The following is a 24,778-nucleotide window of genomic DNA, read 5'->3' as shown; positions in this document are numbered from 1 at the left end:
CTCTTGCATCACGACAATGCACCAGCTCAACACGGCACTGTCTGTGAGGGAGATTTTAGCCAGTAAACAAATAACTGTATTGGAACATCCTCCCTACTCACCTGATCTGGCCTCCAATGACTTCTTTCTTTACCCAAAGATAAAGAATATATTGAAAGAAAGACATTGGATGACATTCAGGACATCAAAGGTAATATGACGACAGCTCTGATGGCCATTCTAGAAAAAGAGTTCCAAAATTGCTTTGAAGGGTGGACTAGGCACTGGCATCAGTGCACAGCTTCCCAGGGGAGTACTTTGAAGGTGAGTGTAGTGATATTAGCAATGAGGTATGTAGCACTTTTTCTAGGACTAGTTTGTGAACTTAATTGTCAGAAATTGTATTTATTTGTCTCTTCATGCTCTTCCTATAATTTTCTGAGTAGATTTCTTTTACCTCTAGGTTAAATTTATTCCTAGGTATTTTTTTTTATGGCATTGTAATTGGGATCAATTTCTTAATTTCTCACAGTCCATTGTTTGTATATAAAAATGCAACTGATTTCTGAATTTTTATTTTGTATTTTGCTACTATACTGAATTAATTTATTAGTTCTAATAGTTTTTTGGTGGAATCTTTAGGGTTCTCTCTATATAGTATCATGTCATATTCAAATAATGGCAGTTTTCTTCCTTTCCAGTTTGGATGACTTTTATTTCTTTTTCTTATCTGATTTCTGTGGCTAGGACTTCCAATACTATGTAGAATAAAAGTGGTGGAAGTGGGCATCCTCTTCTTGTTCCTGATCTTAAGGAGAATGCTTTTAGCTTGTTCCCGTTGAGTAAGATGTTAGTTCTGGGTTTGTAGTATAAGTGGCCTTTATTGTGTTGAGGTATGTTCCCTCTATTTCCACTTGGCTGAGAATTTTTATCATAAATGTATGTTGGATTTTGTCAAATGCTTTTTCCACATCTATTGATATAATCATATGATCTTTACCTTCCATTTTGTTTATGTGGTGTATCACGTTAATTGATTTGTGGATATTGAACCAACATTATATCCCCGGAATAAATCCCATTTGATCATAGTGTTTGATCTTTTTAATGTATTGCGGAATTTGGTTTACTAACATTTTGTTGAGGATTTCTGCATCTATGTTTATCAAGGGTATCAGTCTATAGTTTTCTTTTTTTGTGATGTCTTTTTCTGGTTTTGGAATCAGTGTAACAATGGCCTCGTATAATGAGTTTGGGAGCTTTCCTTACTAAGAAATGTTTGGAATTGTTTCAGAATGATAAGTGTTAATTCTTACTTAAATGTTTGGCAAAATTCAACTGTGAAGCCATCTGGTCCAGGGCTTTTGTTTGTTGATTACTGATTTGATTTCATTAGTAGTAATCAGTCTATTCAGATTTTCTCTTTCTTCTTGAATCAGTCTTAGAAGATTGTATGTTTCTGGGAATTTATCCTTTTCTTCCAGATTGCCCACATTGTTGGCATATAATCGTTTGTAATATTTTCTCATACTTCTTTGTATTTCTGTGGTGTCAGTTTTCACTTCTCCTCTTTCATTCATGATTTTATTTATTTGGGTCCTCTCTCTTTTTTTCCTGCTGAGCCTGGTTAAAGGTTTTTCACATTTGTTTATCTTTTTAACAAACCAGCTTTTGGTTTCACTGAGCTTTTGTATTTTTTTTTTTTAGACTCTATTACATTCATTTCTGCTCTGATCTTATTATTTCCTTCCTTCTTAATAACCTTGAACTTTGTTAGCTGCTCTTTTTCTAGTTCTTTTAAGTGCAAAATCAGATTGTTTATTTCAGATTTTTCTTGTTTCGTGAGGTAGGCCTGTATTGCTACGAATTTCCCTCTTAGGACTGCTTTCACTGTGTCCCATAGATTTGGGTCATTGTGTTTTCATTTTCATTTGTCTCAAGGTATCTTTTGATTTCTTCCTTGATCTCATTGTTGACCCATTGATTATTCAGGAACATGTTATTTGACCTCCACGTATTTGTGTGTTCTTCAGTTTTCTTGTAATTGATTTCTAGTTTCACACAACTATAGTCAGAGAAGACGCTTGCTATGATTTCGGTCTCCTTAAATTTATTGAGATTTGTTTGTGACCTAATATGTAGTCTGTCTTGGAAAATGTTTCATGTGCACTTAAAAAGAATGTATATTCTCCTATTTTGGGGTTGAAATGCTCTAAAAATATCAATTAAATCCATCGTGTGTCATTTAAGGTTACTGTTTCCTTGTTTTTTCTGTCTGGTAGATAGGGTGTCTGTCAATGGGGTGATAAATCCCCTCCTATGATTGTATTAAGTCTATCTTTTCCTTTATGTCAGTCAATATTTACTTTATATATTCAGGTGCTCCTATGTTAGGTGCATAAATGTTTAGAAGGGTTACATGATCTTATTGGTTTGATCCCATTATCATTATGTAATGTCCTTCTTTGACTATTATTATAGCCTTTGTTTTAAAATCTGTTTTGTCTAGTCAGCTGGTGATTGCTTCTAGTGTATTCTTCATTTCAGTTATTGTATTCTTCACTTCTGACTGGTTCTTTTTAATGGTTTCTATGTCATTTTTTATGCTTGCTATCTCTTTGTTGAAGTTTTCACTAAGTTCCTTGAGCATCCTTATAACCAGTGTTTAGAACTCTGTGTCTCATACATTGCTTGCCTCTATTACATTTAGTTCTTTTTCTGGAGTTTTCTTCTGTTCTTTCCTTTGGGACACATTTCTTTGTTTCCTCATTTTGGCTGCCTCTGTATGTTTGTTTCTATGTATTAGGTAGATATACTACATCTCCCAAGCTTGGGTGAGTGGCTTGATGTAGTAGGTGCCCTGTGAGGTCCAGTGGTATAGTCTCCTTAGTCACTTGCACCCGGTGCTCCAGGAGTGCCCTTGTGTGGGCTGTATGTGTCCTCCTGTTATAAATAAGCCTTGGTTGCTATTGGCACATCAGTTACCTTCATGCTGACTGGTGGTGGGGTTTGGCCACATCCACATCTTACAAGCTGCTGTGCGGGATGTAGTGGAATCACCCCAATGGGTTCTGGTTCATGTTTAGACCACACTTTTGGTGTGTTGCTTCTAGGGCTGATTGGGTGGTGCTCTGCTGTGGCCTGAAGCCAACCTCCAGGTATGTTGGTTCTGGGACCACTTGGGAGGGGCTCTGATGCAGACCCCAGTCACTGTCTGTGCCTGGCCAGGGACTACCTCGCAAAGCTAAAAAGTGACCTGCATTTAGTTGCTGCCTGTGCTGGAACTACAGGTGGGTGGGAGAGGCCATGCTGTGAACCTAGGATGGCTGCCACCAGTACTGGGACTGGGGTAGCTATGCAAAAATCCCAGGACACCCCAAAGCCTCTTGCTGCCTGCCAACTCTTATAAGACCCAGCTGGTGATAGAATTTCATGTGGTAAGTGAGTTTGTTGAGCCTGGGTAACAGGGAGTCACCAGGGTGGGACAGTGGTATTCATTAGGTTAGATTCTAGTTTGGTGCCAGTGCTAAGCCTGGAGCTACTGAGAAAAATCTCAGAGCACACTGAGGCCTCTGTCGCCTGCCTGGTGCCTGCTGACTCCAAGAAAGAGTGCAAATGGGCATGGCTAGCTGTTCATGGAGAAATTGCCTTCAGTGCTGTGGGATTTGGGTGGGGCATTGTCCCAGGGTGGAGGGAGCAGAGCACATCAGGCTAATCCAGATTCAGATTTGGCCGTGTGTGGACAGGCTCAATATAGGAAAGATGACACCCATCTGCCAGCTGCACAGGATGAGGATTCCACACAGGGAAAATAGCAACTATCTCTCCAGTCCTCACCATGAGGTCACACAACTCATTATCTCTCTGTATGTCTCCTATGCGTCTTGAGTCACTGTCTCTCCACCAGAACCCAGGGTGAGTGCTTGTGAATTATTGAGTGTGTGTGCAGCCCTATTAAGAGGACTTTTGCGTTTCCCACAGCCTTCCATACCATCCAGACAGTAGGAATCCCCACTGTTTTGCAGCCAGATGTTGTGGGGCTTCCTCTTCCAGCACTAGTACTCCAGGCTGGGGAGCCCAGTATGGGGCTGGGGACCCTCGTTCCTTTAGAGGGAACCTCCATGGCCAAGATATGCCTCCCAATTGTCAGCCTCCACAGCTGGTGTGGGGCAGGTCAGTTCCATGTCTCTGTCCCTCCTATCTGTCTCGATGTGGCTTCTTCTTTATATCGCTAAAAAACTTCTGTTCAGCTAGACTTCAGATGGCTCTCCAGGTTGACGGTCTAAAATTTAGTTAATTTTAATGTGGTCACTGTATGAGGCAAGCACAACATTTATCTACTCTGACATCTTGGATCCCTCCTGACTGGTAGTGTTTCAATTTTTATATAAATTCTTAATAAAGCTCTCTTAAAAACAGTTGGACAAAAATATAGTAGAGAAAAACTAAGAAATAATGTAGGAATTAAAATTTAATAGAGTTTTATCATAAGAGCATTTAAATTCAGGAGTTGTCTTTAAAAATTAGTCTCCTATTAAATGAAATACCATATTACATTATAAAAACTGTTGATTTAAAAAAAAAGTATTTAGAATTAACACTAAAACAGCATAGAATGAACTCTTTAGGCAGTCAGAAGCATTTTGAAGTTCTCCACCCGTACTCATGCTCCTTCCCAATGTGAGGGTTATTCTAAATGTAGAATGGTTTGATTACTTGAACGTCTACAAAGAGATACATAGTTTGTTCCTTTCTCAGATTAATATTTATCAAACTTCAGTGTACATAAGAATTACTGCACTTATTTTATATATAAAATAAAATTAAGTTAAGTGGATTATATAGACAATTCAGGGGGATTATAACTGTAACTTGATTAAGGTGTGATTTTTTTTTTTTTTTTTGTCTTATAAGCATGAACATGATCAATATCAAAGCCAAGGGCATTAAATCAGACAAAGAGTTACTTTAGCACAATGAATATATACTCAGAATTACAAGAGTATATTAAAAAACCTTTATGTCCTTAATAAGTTTTCATCAAATATATGGAAAACAAGAGCAGGAAATACAAAGAAGTAGCAAATAAATATAGTAGAAGTGGGAGACTGTATCCCAGTTCTTTACGATTATTTGAATCTCAAGGAGTGGTCAGAGCAATGAAAACATGCAGCAAAGTGAAAAAGTAATATATGCCCTAATTTCAAAAAGCTGATTTGTTTGTAGTACATTTAGTCACATTAAAGACTTCACATTTATTAATCACTCAAAAAGCATCATGCAACATGAAGAGCCTTAATTTTGGAGATATATTTGACTCAACTCAGAGCACGCCATTCCTTTTCATTGATTAGCACTTGCCTTTGCAATCATTAGCATTGATTTTTGGACTGAAGTTCGAATCAAACTATTAACTATTACTATATAACAAGTCCGTCCAAACTTCAGTTGCATACCAAAAAAAAAAAAAATGGCACTTTCTTATATTTCAATGATCTGTAAGTTGCCTGGTGGTTCCTCTGATATTTTACCTGGGCTCATCTATCTGTACAGTTGCATTTAGGTGGAAAGGTATATGGGGCTGGAATATGTAATACTGCCTTACTTGCTTTTAAGTCAGTCAGTGCTGACAAAAGCAGTAATATTTGTCTAGACACTGAAATGTCTTCACTATTTTCAAAGTATCTTTAATATAACTAAAAAAAATAATTGGTTTTAAACTCATTCACTCACTGAATCAACGTTGCATACCTGCCCATCACTGAGGATAAAATGTAAACAGGATACTTAAGTTATATCCAGAAGAAACACACACACACCCCTAAAATACAAATACCTTGAGTACAGTTTGAGGAGTACAAATGCTGTTACATAATGAAATCACTTAAGTAAACTGATGAAGTCAACTAAAGTTAATGAAGATGGTAACTAAGTTGAGCCTTAAAGAATAAGGTGATACTAACTGGTCAAGTGTTTCAAAGTCACCCTGTTTATCTCAATCCCCTATGAATCATTTATAAATATGAGATTCGTAGGTTCCACTAGCGATCTACTGAATTCAAATCCTTGAGGTTGGGGGATTGGAATTTGTTTTTTCAAAATCCCCACAGTGATTTTGTAAATCAGCTATGTTGTTGACACATTGCGCTACATAGGTGAGAGGGATAGGGCATTCTTGGCATAGAAATGGGATAGGGAAGATGTTGAAGTCTGACGGAGCTGAGCAAGCTTTGGGAATTGCAGGCACGTCGGGATGGCTGTCATGAAGAGTATGAGTGGGAACATGGTAGGAGAAAAGCGTAAAAGCCAAGCGGAAACCAGATGGCTAATACAACTAGTAGAGAGGATGGCATATAGTAGATGCTCAATAACTAATTATTGAATGATGGGTACATCAATGAATGGATGAGTCATTATGACTTTACACGCCTTGGTAAGAGTTTTATGTTTAGGTTGAAGTTTATGAGGAACCAATGACAGATTTAAAACAGGGGAGCGAAAAATCAACATAAAATTAACCCAAATAAAATATTATTCTAAAATGATAAAGAAACCCATATATTTTGTGAGTTTCTTGAAGACTTTCTGGAGCTATGACCAACATTCATAAGTGATAGTTTTCGTAATTCCTTTTAATATTCTATTTGGGGTACTTAAACTTCGTACAACTGCTTATAAAATTTCACTACACACATTGAAAGAAGAAACAATTTAAACCCAACACAGAAAGGACTGACTGTCCTATTTTCCAACTTGTTATGTTCAGACATGCACCGCAGGGGGAATATAATCACCTTAATTTTTGTCATTGTAAATTTAAACATGTAAATGATACTCCGAGTATTTTAATTTATAATGGAGCATATTATCTTTTTTGGTATTGACAGCATGCTTTTTTTACATTCAATTTTTGAAATGCTTTATCTTGGAAGAGCACTTAGCTGATTACAAAAGTAAAAGAAAAAATTGCCCTAGCCCTCCATGAATAGTAGGTAGAGAAAGAAAATAGGAAAGAAGAGGAGAGGAAGAAAGAAATAACAAGGAGAATTAAGTTACCATGAACCTTAATTAATCTACGTTTCAGTCCACTTCCAGAACTTTGATGTGAAGAAACAACTTAGAGGCCAAGGTATCTGATTTAGTCATTTGATGTGACTCTGCTTTCTTGGTTGAATCATTGTAAGGACGCCAGAGGAAAGAAGCCCAAGAGAGAAAATGCCCAGAAGATTGTGAAACTGACTCAAGACCCACAAGTAACAGAAAGATTCAGGGAACTGAAAACCAAAGAGGTTTGGGCCCAGAACAGTAAATACTGTCATCATCAAACCCTTAATTATCTTTAAGCTAGCTGTTACTTGGGAAAATATGAGCCATCGTTAGTATCAACTCTCTATTTTTAAGATAAGTCCCAAACTTTTTATTGTGGTATAAAAGGCCTCTTAATCTGGCCTCAGATTCTCTCCTTCAGACTTCATATCATCTTTTGTCCCTTTGTTCTCATAAAGTTTTACTATGTGCAATGCTACAGTACATTACCTGTCTTGAGCTGCTGTGTCTTTTTATGTGTTGCTCCCTTTGCTGGGAGAACATGTTTTTCTCTTTATTCCCTTTTTCACTGGGATAACAGTTACTTGTTTTTCAGAATTTATCTCAGTCTTCATTTACACCAAGGTCACTTGGAGGCCCTTCTGCATGTTCCCACAGTATCTGGTGCTCTTTGCAGATCAGTTTCTTCAATCTGTTTAATTAAACAAACCCTCCCAAAACAGGAACTCTCCACTCTATTGTAAACTTGGGGTTATCAGTCCAGTGTCTTTAGGGAGCAGAGTGGGGCTACAGCTAATAGAGGATCAGGTGTAATACACAGAGATTGGTGGAGAGCTATCGACTTCAATATGGCATGTCCTTCAGAAAAAAACAAACAGAAAAAAACTTTTAATACTCGGTTTTTCTTATCTTTTCCCTTGACAAAAATATACTTGTTAGTTAAATGTAGTTTTTTTCTTTTATAACTGGTATGTTCTTGAAATCACATATCATATTTTACTTTGTGCCTTCATTTTATATAAGATACTGCTGCCCAAAAGAGGGATTCATAAATGCTGGCTCATTAAAGGAGAAAAGTGACTGGATCAATGAATGGGATTATTCCTGAACTCCAGTGGCCCCAACTTCTGGGTTCTACCTATAGATCTTCAGACAGCTGATAGGCTGGGAGATGCTGCAGAAGGATGAAGAACTTATTTGAGGGATGCCTTTTAACTATTTAGTATCAAATAGTTATAAGCTTAGGACCTTGGATATACAAGTTACAAATCTTGAGGTTCTTAACTAGAACTGGCCTTTAAAAAATTTTACACTCATTTCTAGCTTAAATAAATAATATAGGATTTCTAGCAATGAAACAATTAGTATCGATTAACAGAGCTTCTTTTTATCTTTCTTTACTGATTAATTTGTAATTCTAAAGGTAATTTTAGTGAATTCAGGATATTATTTATATTCCATATCTTAGATCCTCAAAAGTTAGCATTTTGGAAGAAAAAGTCAATGTAGTGTTGACTCTTTATCCAACTCCTATGGATTCAACTTACTTATTTTGAAAAAGATATTTTATTGTAAATAAAAACCTAAAAATTACTAAAATTAAAAATATATATTAAATTCTAACTGGATACTGTTGCCTGATGAAGATTCTGAGTTGAAGTCTACTCCCATTATTATAACGAGCAATTAGCAAAAGTTAAAGATGTATTAACTACATATTCCAAAAATTTTTTAAAAATACAAAAACTACTCATGAGGTCAACAAAAGGATTCAGAGTGTAGAAAACTGAATAGTCCTTATGAGGTAAGTCAGTGTTATTTAATGCCATGTCTTTGTTAAATCTCAAAATTATTTCAGATACAACCAGGAATATGCATCCCACATTTTGAAAATACAGTGCCTAGACAAAAACCACTGACCTGATCTAGCATGACATTTACCCTTTTGTATTTTCATTATCTTGGCTCTTATTTTCCCTTTTCCGAGAGAGGGCTCTCACTGTTGAGAAAGAATGTAAGAGTGGGGTGTTATCCAGGTGTATATGGGTGTGTTTTTCTTACCCCCTTCTGAGTAGTGCCCACACACAAAACAGAAATCCCAGGTTTAGTTACCTATGTCAGTGGGAGAAGTGGCAGAAGTTCTACCAAGAAGGATTTATACTTCCCTTATTTTTATTCAATTATTTCATAATGTGGATACAATTTAGAGGTTTTTGTTGCTGTTTTTTTCTTCTCATTTTTGCTTTCATATTTCTTTGAAACTATGCATGTGGTGTTATTAAAGCGAACGTTTCCCTGCCAGCATGTTTTGTCCACCAGTCCATGGTCACCTGCAGCCATTTCCAGGGCCAGCCAAATGAATTAATTCAAGGACTCGATAACATATATAAAGCAGCTAGTTAATTCTACTGTTAATAGTACCAGTTAGTTCTACTAAAATGGATGGTTTATGAAGGTGTTCCAGTCCACGTGAATGTGGTTAACTTAACCCAGAACTAACTTCCCTCAGGCTATTTACTGCCTTTTGGTTATTTGATTTAATTTAGCTCTTCATACTCTTCTTAACAAACTTTCAGAGGTAAGAAAGTATCATGGGTAGAGGGAGAATGGAGTTGATAGGATTCGGCTTGAAGAAAAGCTTGACAGACACAGGTCTAGGAGGCCCCAAGAGGGAAAAATGTAGCCACAGAGGCATGACATTCATTTGTCTACTCAAAGCAATTTGTCATTAGCTGACAACAAAACCATCAGAGCAGAACATGTCACACTTCTTAGAACATGTCACACTTCTTAATTTCTAGGTTTCCGGTAGACACACAGGATTTGGGCAGATGTTAGCTGTGTTTTTCAGCCCTTACTCATATAGCCACCATAAATGTATTGCTCTGACTGTAGTAAGCACTTCATATCACATATTTTTTTTTTTTTTTTGCAAAGCTCTGTATACAATAGATTTTTAATGAAGGTGTATCTTTAAAAATTCAAATACTGTGAGTTCAGCTTCTGAACGAAACACCTAAACTCTGTCCTCTACCAATTCCCCCACTATTCTCATAAAATAAATATGTGGGGGTGTTTATGTATATTACAAGAGATTTCATTTATTTACCAAAACTTATACCATTTTCAAAAGTCTTTTTAATCTTTTCCTCAAGTTATTCAAATGATGAAATGATTAAGAATTCTTGTAGTACTTAGAGAGCCTTACATAATGCTTTCTCATTAACCGAAAATTTGGGTTCAAGTTCAGGGAGAAGTTTCAAAATTAAGTTATGAAATACAACTTAACCTTAAATAATTGAAGAGGAAATAATAGGCATAAAATATTGTTTAAAAAAGTATTTCCTAAATAAAAACCCACACATTCTCTCCTTTAAAAATTATGGCTTCATAATTTTCTTAAAGTATTTCCTCACTTTAACTACAAATGGGATATTCTAGTCTAAGATATATTTTGGGTAGAGCAATTTTCTATATATAAAGCTAAAACATATATAAATCATCCAATGAGACCAAAAATGCAAGTCATTAAGAAAGCTAACTGATAAAATATGTATCTGATGCAAACGTAATTTTCTTCAAGTTGTTATCTTAAAGTTTAAGAGACTTTAAGTCTCTTAAAGTCTTTACCACAGATGTTCAAGAGGCTTAAGATTCTGCTTTGTATGCTAAAATGTTAAGACCCTGCTTTATAGTTCTATAACTTAAATAACATTAACAGAGCTCAAAATATTATATTTACCCACATTGTTTTAGCATACCTTCAATTCTTTCAGTTACCAATTTATTCTTTTTAGTATGATGTGTCTTATCTAGATGGTAGAAACAAGCAAAAGTTAGAGACCAAGGATGTTTTTTCAAAGTATGTTTCCGTTCTTACTTTATAGCCACAGCATAGGCCAGTCACTCCTTGAATTACAGTTAGATGTGTGTGTGTGTGTGTGTGTGTGTGTGTGTGTGTGTGTGTGTGTGTGTATACACAAGTACGTATCTCTCTGGTTTGTTGTTCCCAAGGAGAAACATTTCTGCTCTGGGATTTTTGGTTGTAGATGCATAGTATATTTTTAGGAATTCTGGCTTTACTAACCTTTAAATCCTCTCTCCTCAACTCTTGAAAAATGAGTTTTGTGTTAGTCTTCTTAGCCATGCTGGAAAATATGGCAAAGCATAATGGTTTCTGTAGTAACTGATTACTAGGTCAGGTAAAACTAACATGAATGAAAGCTAATGTTTTTGAGGGTACTGAAAGTATTTTCAGATTTCTTTTCATGTTTTAACATATATAGACTAAAGACTTAATAAATGGATACTCAAAAACCTTCAGGAAGCAGTACCACTTTCATTACCAAAGGCAATCGGATAACTCAGTTTTGGTGAGCCCCTTTCCTAAAAGTAACTTTCAGGCAATAGGTTGCTTCTCCTTCTCTGTGTTATATAGTGAATAGATTCTCTAAAAACAATATATTCTAAAATCAATCTCTAAAAAAATGTTTAGAAAACAATCTTTCCATATTTTTAAACTTTATATTTCATATTGGATATCAGCAGTGAAAATAATTGGAAAATGTCTACTAAAAATAAAAAAAACTCACTTAGCGACATCAAAAATTTATAGTTTCATATGAATAAAATGTCACAGATGTTTACAATGAGTTATTACTAAAGAAATTAATAGTAGCCTATTTTTACTCAATATTTCAAGAAAGATCAAGTTATATAATTCCACAGCTTTGATAGATATAATGGTTTTGCTTTTCAAGTTCTATCTTTGAAGACGGATTTGCCACAATAATTACTGCCACAACAATTACTGACTTTCTGTTCATCATTGCTACTTTTTTTAGATATGGCAGACCTATCTTGCATAGGGAATAGAGCATATTTAAATGAAGTAAGAGTCACTGTTGAACAAGGACTCCTAGCCTCAAAATAATATGTATAATGAAAGTAAGAAATGAAGTACTCCAGAGAGAATAGAGTTGAAAGCTATGATGTTTATCCATTTTAGAGGTAATCTAACATATAATACCTTTATTTTAGAGGTAATCTAGCATATAATCCCTTTATTTTAGAGGTAATCTAGCATATAATCCCCATAAAAGTTATCTGACTTATTCAAGATCACAAAGCTGGTTGTAGCAGGCAGTAGTGAAACCTGGTACCCTGGCTAATAGGAATCATTGGCATTGAAACAGTAGGATGACCGTCTGTTTGTGTTCATCTACCAAAAATTAGCCATGTTTACATCAATGTGTCCACGTAATCCGTCATCCAGTGACCATTTTTCTGAGTACGTTTTTACTCAGGGCTATGACAGGTAAATAAAAATGTATGCCATTTTTGGTTAGCCTCAGGGAAAGTTTACAAGATTGTGGAATTTCAGGCAGAATGTGTTATTCACACAGAAGGGGGCCGGATTCATCCAGGAATTTGAAAAGAAATAAATCGCCGAATAAGAACACCACTTTTGAGTGATTGAATCAAAGAATATTTTCTCCTATTTAAATACACATTCAATTCACATGGACTTAGTTTTCTTTTATAAAATTATTTGCATTTTCCTCAATGAAATGATATGATGTCTTAGATTTGCTTCAAAATAATCTAGTATGGGTTACGTGGGGCATGGACGGGGATGTAGAGGAAACAAGACTGCTGATGGCTGCTTGTGATTTTATTATAATAGTCTCTTCCCAACAATTCAAATGTTTTTCTAATAATGAGTTAAAATATATATTTCTTCATGTATTTTAATGTTATTTGGGCAATTTCTAACCCAACATTAGAGATCTTAAAATAGGTGTAATCACATTGTTCAGCTAATAACACATCTTGCTGACTTCCTTTCCCATAATGGGCCCCTTTCCTGCATTTATCTCCCAAAAATGCTACCAGACATAGAAACAACATGGTTTTCTATCTGTGGTATTGTTTTATTTTTCTCTATTTTACAGATTGTCCAATTGTAGGGGAATAATAAACATGTATTCTACCGACTGTCAAGGCAATTGTGAGATGGGAGAGGTACTGAAGAGGGAAGCACTTTGCAAGCTGTGAAGAGTTGTAGTAAACCAGAATTCTGATAATGACTTTCATTTAACTTATATGAACATTGCTAAGTTCCAAATCCGCATTTGAACATTCTTTGTCATGCCTCGACTACATTTTTTTTTTTTACAGAAAACACCATTTTATTAGATCTCAAGATAGAAGATGACTCATTTTAATTCTGAAACTTTTTTCTAAATCCTAGAGTGTTTTTGGCTAATTGGAAGTTGGAGACTCTCTATTAATGATCATCATTCATATGAGTGGAAAAAGCTACCATTTGTATTAATTCTATTTTCTGCTCTGATTTTTGTTCTCAAATACTCAGGTACCAAATTTTTAATGTGTTGTTTTCATATTTTACGGGTATATTCCAAGCTACCTACGGTCTATTCTCAAGGAAAGTGAAAAATTTCCCTCTGTTCATTTCACACATCATCTAGGGATCTTTCCATAATTCCTTTATGGAACCTAAGTAAATATGAGCTACTCTGTAACAATGCACTGATATAATTGGGATAATCCACTTTTATCACCCTCAATGAATGCTATCTTACTTGACACAATGTAGTGTGAAGAAGAGCTCTTATATGTACATTTCACAGTAAAATTTATTCCTAAATTTAAAAACAGTAAGATAATTATTTTTAAAGTTCATATTTAAAATTATGAATTTATATTAGGTAACAAGTGTAACTCTATTAAGGGAGAATAAATAGAGTCAAAATAGTACGACAGTGTCAAAATTAGATTACTTAACTCACAATTAGCTCCAAAATGAAGTAGGATTTTTTTAAAACCTAACTTAAATAACTGAGTAACTCAGTTCACATATAGCTGTTGCCTAAAAGTTTGAAAAAGTTAATAGAACTTTTTCTTACTGTTCAATACCATAATTCATTTAAAAATATATATTTTAAAATATTAATTAACATATTTTAATATACAGATACAATGATTGATACATGTTAATATATCTCCATACTTGCAACTCATCTTTAAAACCTAAATACAGTTAACAGCAAAAGCCTTACCATCATCTCCTTCTTTTGCTTCCCCATAAATAACCAGAGCCTGATATCCACATATGCCCTTTCTGTGCACATTTTTATACTCTTACCATCTGTCTATACCATTGACAATAATGTTGTTGTGTGTGCTTTAGATGTTACAAAAGTAATTTTACATTGTACATAGCACTTCATTTTCTCAGTTCCCCAAAATCATAAGTAAAATCAAAATCAAGTCAGATGATATTTTCAGCTAGCTGCATTCATATAGCACATCTCAAAAATAGCTCCCTTTTCTGTCATCTTTCCATCAGAAAGATATTTGAGAACATAAAACAAGAAAGGTTAATATAAACATTCATCACTTGTGATACTTAACCTGGAGCCAAACCTATAACTTTTACAATCCAATAAACAATTATGCACACCTCTTAAGCAACATGAAGATAGAAGAATGCAGTGGTGTGAGAAATTATTAGAATCTTATAAAATACAAGTAACCAAGTCAGTGATTGGCATCATTAAATTCATTTCTTTATTCTCTGAACTGATAAAATGAGTATATGTGGAGATGAGGATCTGACATCTGCCTCATTCAATTTCATTATATAACTGAAGAAGAAAAAAGCAGGGGAATGAACTTACCTATTACAAATTAGTGTGATGCAACTGTTCTTTGGATGTCAATTATTTGGAATTTGACAGATATTTTCCCATAGACACAATGTTATACACAACAGTTATTATCCATTCAGCCCTGGAAAGTCTATTAAATTTATATCATGAGTCTGCAGTTTAAAACTATATTCAAATTATGAAAGGACTATCAGAAAATCGATGCTTATATGAAGTAATGCAATATGATATCCAATTTGAGTTTCCAGACACATTTACACCCCCACAGCAATGGGTCGGGAACTTCTCTGTCCACAGCCTGTCTCTACCAAGCACCAGAAGTAAGATATCTGCAGATAACAAATGCTTGTACTGATTGACAGCACTTGGGGTTAAAAGTCTAGCAAGTAACTTGAGAAGTAGTAGGAGGGGTTGACAACTCTTTGATGAAAGAGGATCTGAGGAAAACATCAGGGAAAGAGGCTCCTGGAGAGAAGGCTTAAAGAATTATGGGTCTCTAGGACTCCTAAAACCCTGTGCCTCCATGTTGAAATAATTTTTCCATCACCTCCTTTTCTTATTTCATTTGCTTTAGTCATTGGCCTGATGTTCCCTATTTCATTCTCTTACTCTTCCTTCTGTCAAGTGTTTCCCATTCTCTTTTCGACTGTAGTAAAGAAATCAGTCCAATTACATGGCTTATTTTCAGAGTTCAATTCAAAGGCCATTTGGCCAACCCTCCAGGTATGAAAGACAACAAATTTTCACTTCTACTTTTATCACCAAATAAGTTTATGCATACAGGCATGGGGATACAGTGAAAGATGGTATTCATAGACCTTTAATTGTTCAATTTAAGCATTTAAAATATAACACCATATTTATAATATTGTCTTGTACTTCCTTGGTTTTTATTTTTCTTGGATCTCAAAAGTTTGCCTGAAGATTGATTTTTCCTTAACTCTGAGAAGGCATGCCCACACTCCACCATTCCTAAAGACAAAAGAATTGTTCATTTGAGCTTGCTCTCTGTAGTCATAATTATCATCTTCTTATTATTGTATTTTATATTTTATTTTATTATTTTATTTTTTGAAAGGGCACAAGTCAGGAGACAAACTCCTCGCATGAAGGCCATTGTTTCTCCTCCTACAAGTGGGAAAGACATCCCTAATTGATGAGGGTCCTCATTCTTGCTGAGACTGCATACTGGTTTCAAACTTTTCTAAACATAGCATTGCAAAAAGTCCTTAATATTTACCAGTTAGCAAGTGAGGTGGACTATGCTTGTGACCTCCAACTTAGATCGTACAGGAAAAATCAAATCATAAAAATTTGCTAAAATTAGTTTTTGAGTATACATGTACAAAGAACTGAAGATTTAATTATCTCTGGAAGAAAGAGAAACACAAGGACTCTGTCTCTAAGGCATCAGATGAGCTGAATATGAATAAATGTAGGATGTAGAACAATATCGGGGCATATGAGTAAACTGAGAAAATAGTATAGGACACTGAAAATGTTACCCTGAGGCTTTCAAGGTGGGAGGGAGAGTCCTTGAGAATATTCTTTTTTAAGTTTATTTTTTTTTTTTACCCGGCACTCTCTCTTCACACAATTTCTGTTCTTCCCAAAGTAACATCCTTCTGGACCAGCACTGTGTAATATTAGAATAATATCCTTGATATGAAGGTAAGAGCTAGTTAGAAGTAGTAGGCAGGGGAGAAGGGAAAGACAATCCCAAACAGCAATGGGGGAGAGAGAAACACAATCACTGTGGTCTTAGGAACGACTTCTCATAAGTACACAGAGGACGATGAGTGTCCGTAGTGCTTTGGAAACCCCAAGCACAGTATCCTTTATGCCAGCACATTTTATAAATATAATCCACTATGTGTATCTGTCTTGCTCTCCCTAAAAGTTGAAGGACAGATACATCGAGATCATGTAGCATGGTACTTGGTGTCAGGTGATCTCCTTTAAAGAACAGAACAATCCCTTGACACAGAGGGTTTGTACTGTGGCTGCAGGAATCTGAAAATCTGCAAAGGCTCCCTGTATTTTATGAGTATTGGAACCCCTGGTCTTTTCCACAATTGATAAAATAGGACTTACCGCAATAGACAGATAAGAGGGAAAAAAAGTCTTTCAAATATTATTGTCATTTTAAAAACAAAATTAAAATAATTGAACAGCAAACATAGGGAACTAACTGCTATAACAGATGAAGCCCAAGTCACAGAAGCTTCACACAAATGAAGTCTATTTCACATGACCATTTAGGAACGCTGGTTTGTGCCAACTTGTGGCATCTCCACACTCAACATGGATTCCAAGATCACTCAGCAGGTCTTTCATGTAGCCTGCCAAAGGCAAAAGGATAGGTTTTGGTTCACTGTGGAGGTCTTTGTGGGCCAAATCTGGAAGTGGTTCACATCCTTTCCGCTGCATTCAGTTGGCTTGAACTTAGTCACATGAACACAACTAACCAACTACAAGGTGTGCTGAGAAATGCAACCTAGCTCAGCGTCCAGAATTAAGAGAAGATGGATTTGGTGGGTCACATCCATAACCTACTGTAGGCCTACTTTGTGCTATGAGCTATGCTAGACAGCCTCCTTGTATTTCTCAAGTAGTCATCACAACAACTGAAAATGGATATCATTTCCATTTTATAGATGTACTAGGAAGTTCAAGACTATTTGGACTTGATCAGGACTATCCAGCAACAGAGCTGGAATTTGAGGTTGATTTCAAAATCGAGTCAGTGACTCCCAAAGGCCAGTCCATGGACAGCTGCAGTAAAGTTATTTAGAGAGCATGTTTAAATATAACTTGATGGGGATAACCCCTGGAGATTCTTATTCAGTAGCTTTGGGTTAAAGCCCAGTGATCATATATTTCAAAACTCCCTAGGTAGTTCTATATATGGCAAGAATTGGGACCAGCTGCTCTGAGTTTTCCTGAAATCAACCACTGAATGGACACTTTAGGGGCATAAGAATGAACAGTAATCAATTGCTTTCATAGGGTTTAAACAATAACATCTGACAATTCCAGCTTTCTTTCAGTCTTTCATTAAACATGAAGAGAGCACTGAAGTATTCATTAGCTTCTCAGGACAAACTGGTTACATGATGATGATGTTTGAATGATGGCATTTGTCCATCTGGGAGTGAGCTGAAGAATATAGTAATTTCAAATGGCATTATTCACTGAGCAGCCATAAAATAATAAGTTTGGTAACAACAACCAGATCATTACTCAGCTGGGTGGCATTTGAATTGGTATCCTAAAATGCTCCCACTGTTTTGTTTTCAAAGCTGAGTCTCTTTCTTAAAACCCTAAAAATTAGCATGACTGGAAATGATAATGGTTAGACAAAATTTTCCTAATTTCTCCAAACTAAATAAGTGTATTCACACTTTAGCATCTTCCTCTAGATTGTAGCTGTTCTGAAGATCTAGGAGAAATGCAGAAACTTTGTTAAAAGTCATTTCCTGTTTTGAGTTCTTAATATTAGTTCAATCTCCCACTGTTCACCTTCAGAGTACATCTGAACTCTTCATCTAAACTTCTTCCGTGGCAATTCAAATAACAAACCATTTTTTAGGATCAATTCTGTTAGTGTGTGCAGCACTCCAAGTCAAGATAAAAGGTGTATCCTGTAGGCTGACACTAGGAGTTTTACAATAAAGGGGTTCAGAACAGGCCTTCCCAAAATGTGCTACTTTGGCGTGAGGTTTATTTGAAGCTAAAGGAGATTCTACAGACCATACAGACTCAAGGGAAACTTTACCTCTCCCTTTAAAAATTTAAATTGGGGGGCTTGCCCATAATGGAGTTATCACAAGAAATAGATAGTCATGATCTACCTGTACGGTGAGGTGAACACCTGCTCTTCCTATTGTCCTGTGAATGACCCTCCTCCCCACCGAAGCCCAGCCCTACCCCATTCCTTAGCTCAAGATGGCATATGTACCTCATTTTAGCTTTCTATCTTTGAACATCTCATGTATGTGGGATTCCAGTACATATGCAATTAAATGTGTTTTTCTCCTGTTAATCTGTCTCATGTTGATTTGATTATTAGATCAGCTGAAAAAATCTTTGCAAGGTAGAGGAAAATCCTTCCTCCTCAATACATGTGTATGTATGTATATATATATTCTAAATTGCCAAACACATACACACTATTGGAGAGTGCATATACCTTGAAATTACCAGCTATTACTTAAATACAAATGACTTGAGCTATAAAATTCCAGAACAGGAAAAATTTGCATAGGTCCCTTCATTTAATTTTGAAAGGGCTCAGGAAACTCTGATGCTTGCTGAAATATTCACTCAGCATACACATATGTGTGCACATTTGGACAATACTGAATATAAGCCATTATTTGAAATTACAGATAGCTCACTTAATAAAAATGCAAATTCTGCTGTTCTCTTTGTCTCTTAAAAATTATTTCCATGTGTTGTAATTTAGCATGGTGTAATTTGTTTGGAAAATTAAAGTAATAAAACCTTAGTTTATTGTGTGTCTGAATGGTGACAATGATTGTTTCAGTGGGTGGCTGTAAGTGTGGGGAGAAGTCATTGTCAAGATATGTAGACAGGATAACTACTATTTACTGAGGGCTGATGTATAAAAACTAATAATAGATATACTGTTGCATGAAAAAATCACCTCCCTAGGAGAGCTGGAATAGTTAGGTTCAGTGAAGTTAACATGCACATGTTTTTCTTCTAAACCATGAAATAACCTTCTGGAGTCAAAAGGAATCTAGAGCAGTCTCCTCTTTGTCAGCTTTCTGTATTGCATTATCTGGGGTCATGTGGTAGACTGTAAAGTTAATAGTAATTAATGATGATTATGATTGTTGGATTATTAATATTTTAGAGGCATGATAAAATGGTTATTGTAATCATGTGAAACACCATGAACATGTAATTGTGACAATGGTAGCTATTATTTTAGTAATTGAGAGAATTAGTGCATAATAAGAGATCCGTTGGAGGCAACTTCAGAATGAGTCTTTGAGTATGCATATAAGAGAAAAGTATTAAAGAGCAAAGTTAATCAGCTGGACAAAAATCCTTCTAGAACTGTTTGTTCTCACACCTTCTGCAGGGAGTTTAACTTTCCCAATGCAAGATCCCCTAGAAAGAGCAAGATTTTGGAAAGATCCCTTAGAAAATAGATCTATAAAGTTCCAATTGCCAAGGCACAGAAACCTTCTGTCAAGATCTAATGTGCTGAGATTTAAAACTATCAGCGTAGATCAAAGACAACAATGATTTGCTCTAAGTGGATCCCATACAATTTTTTCTGTGATAAATTCTTTCAAAACTACAAATGAGTTGTCTTTGCTTTATACGAATTTGTTCAAGACTAGAAATCTTGATTCTATTCCATGGCGAATATATGAAAGTGGCAGACTCCTCTAGCAAGTGCTTTATGTCGAATTTTTGAATTAATCCCACAACAACCCTATGAGATCAGTAATTTTATTAAACCCATTTTAGTGAAGAGGAAAGAGAGACACAGCAATGCTAAGTGGATTGTCCGAGGATGCATAGTTCACAAGTAGCAAAAATGTGATCAAGCCCAGGCAGGACGATGCCATGTCGCTATTCCACTGTACATGGAATATAAGAACTACATGAGCAGGGAAGCACAGTGAGAGGTTTATAGTTCTCTCATTCTTCTGCATAAGCCATACAAGGGTAGTGGACCAGATTATAGGCTGAATCAGAGTGAGGTATATTAAAAAATGACATGTGTGTAAGAGTAAAAAATATATACATATATATAATGTGAGAAGATAATTTTTAGTGAAAGTGTATTTGAAACATATACACGTGCAACATCTGAGAGGTTAAAAATGATGATCAAAAACTGAAGTCAACACCTAGAAGAACATCAGTATGTGTGAATAAGAGGCAGGATGAGAACAAGTGTGAACAGGGATCATTTTTATGAGGTGTTCTCTTTAAGTGATACATACGTGGATTAATTGTAATATGTAGTAAAACAACAGGTAATGAACTAAATTGCTATTATTACTTTATCCTTAATATTCTATATTTCAAAATATATCAGATTCTTAAATTTACAGAATAAAACCTATGATTGTATAACTACTGAGTAATCATAGAAAAGATGTGGCAGTGAAGTCATATGTTATTCTGGACAGCTCATACAAATCTGCAAAATCACAAATAAACCAGAGATCAGGAATTAATTTGCTTTTACTTTAATTTTATTTTTCTTTACTTCTAGTGTACTTTTATCTTGTTTTTATTTTAATAGAAAAAATATACACTCTTCTTTATCTAATATTTATCTTCTGCATCCTTGCTTATGATCCTTTCCTTACATGAATGTTGTCCCTCTTTCTCAGAGATTATCTTTGTCCCTTTTGTTTCCGGTTTCAGATCAAATTCATGTTTTTCAGAAGAAATTTTCCTTGACTGTCTCAATGCAGACTGACTACTCTTTTGCCTAAATTTAAAAAGTAACACCAACTTATAATTTAGAAAAGGCAGTTTTTGCATGTTCTATCTCCTCAACTAAATTAATTATAAGCCTTTGAAGATTAGGAATAATTCTCCTTCTGTGTATTTACAGATGGTCGCTGATTAACACGTATGAATGTTTGACTTACAATGGTGCAAAAGCACTGCACATTCATTACTCTGAATTTTGCATTTTGATTTTTTTCCCATGTGGTCCGATACTCTCTCCTGAAGCTGGGCAGCGGCTGTGAGCCACCGACACATGATCACGAGGTTGTAAACAATCGATAGTCTACAGCATAATGTGTTGCCAGGGTATTTTGGATTCTGTGTTTTGGATTTTCACATTCCATCATGTCTATAAAATGTCCATCTGTGTTTCCTGCTTCCGGTGAAAAGAAGGAGAAGGCAATTACTCTTATGATGAAACTCAAAATAATTGCTCAACTGGAGATTAATGCAAGTTTTTTGAGCATGTTTAAGGTAGGTTAGACTAAGCTGTGATGTTCTGTAGTTTCTGTGTAGTAAATGTGTTCTCGACTTAGAATATTTTCAACTTACAATGGCTTTATCTGGATGTAATAAGCTGAGAAGCATCTGTATATTAACTGAGATAAAATTCATTGAATTACTTTAATCAACTATCATTTACTGAATATTCACCATATACCAGTTTTCGGATGGGATATAGAAGCAATCATTGAAAAAATACACGTTTCTTTTCTCAAGCATCTCATCATTTGTTGTACAGAGTGTATTAGACAGAATATGCTAGGTTTTACTGCCATAAGAAATAACTACCAAATCCTAATTTCTTACAAACAAAAATGGTTTGTGTATCGCTCACAGTACACGTCCACTGACAGCTAGACTCTGCTTTGCAGTCTGCGTTCCAGGAGCCAGGCTGACAAAGCAGACTGTCTAATCGCTATGGCAAAGGTAAAGAAAACACAGCAAATCATGTACTAGCTTTAAAGCTTCTCTCAAAAATCATACACACCATTCCTTCCCACACCATTTGGCAAAGGTAAGTTACCTTTGTACTGCTTAGTTCTACAAGGCTGGAATATACCGTTCCTGGGCAGTTGGGGGATAACTCATAGATGGAATGTTTAATGAACTGTGGTACAAGTGACATGTAATAAGCTAATGATAATAGCTGTCAGAGAGGTATACATAGTCCTCTAGGAAGCTACCCACAGTGGAGAGTATCAGATCACTGCTATCAGCATCAGAAAGGATGTCAAAAGTCATCTAACAATCTATTCAAGGCAATCTATAAATGCTTTTGGTAGAGATTAAGAGAAGTGTAAAAGACAAAAATTTGTAATGATACCATGGGATCGTTTTCTCCAGATAAGATCAATTTTTGTGAATATGACAAATGATATGTGGAAGAATAATCTATTCCAGAAAATTGTTCTGGAATTACATATACGAATGTATATATGTGTATATCTATGTCTATAATATATCTATGGTATATCATATTCATGTATATATATGCACATATATATACATATATATATATATACACATACATACATATATATATATATATATATATATATATATATCCCTATATATATATGGCATTGTGCACTGTGAACTTTTTTACCCACAGAGTCTTGTTTGACCAATGTTAACATCTTTACAAAAACATTAATTATAATTGAATAAATCTGAAAATAAATAAAAGCTCATGAAACTAGATTTTCAAAGACTGACTACCTTTATTTTGCTCAAATCCATCTGTTCACTCTTTCAAACCACATAATGAAAGCTGAGGATCTATCTTCACCATTTTTCTCTTTTATATAAAATCCACTATCATTCTTTCATGTAATAAAACAAGCTATGCTCATTATACAATATATTCACCATACTCGTAATTTGTTTATATGAATTTAGTGGAATTTTATTTTTACTCATTCACTAATAGTTTGCCCATATTATAAAATATTACAAGTTTCAATGAGTGGAGTGACGATATTTATTCTTTTTATAATATTTATATCTTGTATAGAAAAAGTTTAATTGAGTAGAATACAAGCTCAATGTGGTAATGAATACACAAATGATGTAAATTTCAATTAGATTTTCCTATAGAACTATTGAAATAAATCTAAAAATTACGACCATCCAGTCCTAAAAATGATGGAATATGGATGGAAAGTACAATCTGGTAGATCATGGCCTTTTAAAATTAATTCTTCCCTCAGATTCCTTTCTAATAAACAAATCAGTGCATGTCCATATGATGGTGGGTCCTTCTCCAGCCCTAACATGGCAGAATTGGACTATAAGCCAAGGTTCTGCCCAGCTATATATAGTGGACCCAGCTATAGGTAAGGGCTGGGGCTCTCCCAACCAATGAGGACCTCCTATAATGGAGGCCAAGATTCTTCACTACATACTTCTGGGACCAAAAGACTTGGCTACAAGCCATCATCATGCAGCTTAAAAGCATTAAAACCATGGGAACAGGTTCCTTTGAGCTCTGCTTGTTACTTATAAATACCCACAGAATGTGACAGACATGGGGATTACACAACTTCTTCTAATCCTCTTTCGTAAGTGTCTATAAAATCATCTTTCTATTTACTGTGGCTTGAACCATAAGCTTATAAAACATCCTAAACAAAATATAAGCAACTTAAATCCATCATATAAAAAAGTTAATAAATCACAACCACACTTGATATGTCTCAAGAATTCAATATGCATATGTTATTTAAGCATCAATATAACTAACCATAAGAGAATAAAGTAGATAAAATCATATGATCATTTGAAGACTAACAAAAAAAAATTGATTCAACATTCATTCATGGTAAAAAGCATCAGTAAGTAGGAAAAGAAAGGAATTTAATTTGATAAATAATAACAAAAATTTTATATCAAATATCATCTTCATGGTGAAGTGTTGAAAGCTTTCACTTGGGATGAAAAGACAAAGATGTCTGATATCACCACTTGAAGTTAACTTTATACTATCAGTCAGTACAGCAAATCAAGGAAAAGAAATAAAATGCAAAAGTATTAAAAAGGAAGAAAAAACTGTTAATATTTATAATTTGCAGTTACCATGATTGTCTACTTGATAAATCTATGAAGATCTATAGTAAGTTAGTAAGGTTGGTGGTCAATAAGAAAACCAAAAAACAAACAATAAAGTTTTGCATATTGACATACCAGCAACAGAAAAGGAAATTCCTAGAAACAGACCAGTATGAGCAAAACTTCAATACAAAACCGCGAAAGGGTTGTTAAGAAAAATCAAAGACCTAAAAAACAGAGGGATTTGTCATATTTATGTTTGGAAAACTTACTGTTTTAAATATGCCATTTGTCCTCAAATAAATGCAATTTAATCACATTCACAATCCCAGCAATTTGAGAGAAAAAAAAGATCTAATTGTAAAATTTATATAGAAATGTAAAAGGCAACGAAAAGCCAAGACATTCTAAAGAAGATGGACTAAATAGAAGGACTGGTTCCCCCAGATATCAGAGCTCCCAGATATTAGATATCTGATAATTAAGACAGCACATAA

Source organism: Rhinolophus ferrumequinum, chromosome 10 (assembly GCF_004115265.2).
Source record: "Rhinolophus ferrumequinum isolate MPI-CBG mRhiFer1 chromosome 10, mRhiFer1_v1.p, whole genome shotgun sequence".
NCBI classification, from domain to species: Eukaryota; Metazoa; Chordata; class Mammalia; order Chiroptera; family Rhinolophidae; genus Rhinolophus; species Rhinolophus ferrumequinum.
The sequence above is the reverse complement of the archived record's forward strand: the minus strand, read 5'-3'. Positions refer to the sequence as shown.